The sequence below is a fragment of the Mus caroli genome, chromosome 14, assembly GCF_900094665.2.
Source record: "Mus caroli chromosome 14, CAROLI_EIJ_v1.1, whole genome shotgun sequence".
In the NCBI taxonomy this organism is placed as follows: domain Eukaryota; kingdom Metazoa; phylum Chordata; class Mammalia; order Rodentia; family Muridae; genus Mus; species Mus caroli.
In genome coordinates, this window is record NC_034583.1 from 8,772,471 (window position 1) to 8,772,739 (window position 269).

Below are 269 nucleotides of genomic sequence, written 5' to 3' on the forward strand. Positions count from 1 at the left end.
CAGGGGCCATGCTAATCTTCTCTGTATCGTTCCAATTTTAGTATATGTGCTGCCGAAGCGAGCACATAACATAATAGCGAAAAGCTCTTATTTAATATTCTATGGCTACTGGAAGAAGATGATGTTTGCCTCCCTTAAACTACTACCTCCTGTGAATAAATGCTGAGCATGACCTGGCAAGAATGAGGAAATCCATTTCCCCATCCTGGAAGGAACATGTCATAGTGGCTGATTTGCATGTGAGTTTAAGACTTATACTCAGTAAATAT

The 269-nt window shown here is 40.1% G+C and overlaps 1 pseudogene; it reads right to left on the bottom strand.

Annotated features, from left to right (window-relative positions):
• Positions 1 to 65, bottom strand: LOC115029258 (annotated as a pseudogene).
• Between the last annotated feature and the right edge of the window lie 204 nt (positions 66 to 269).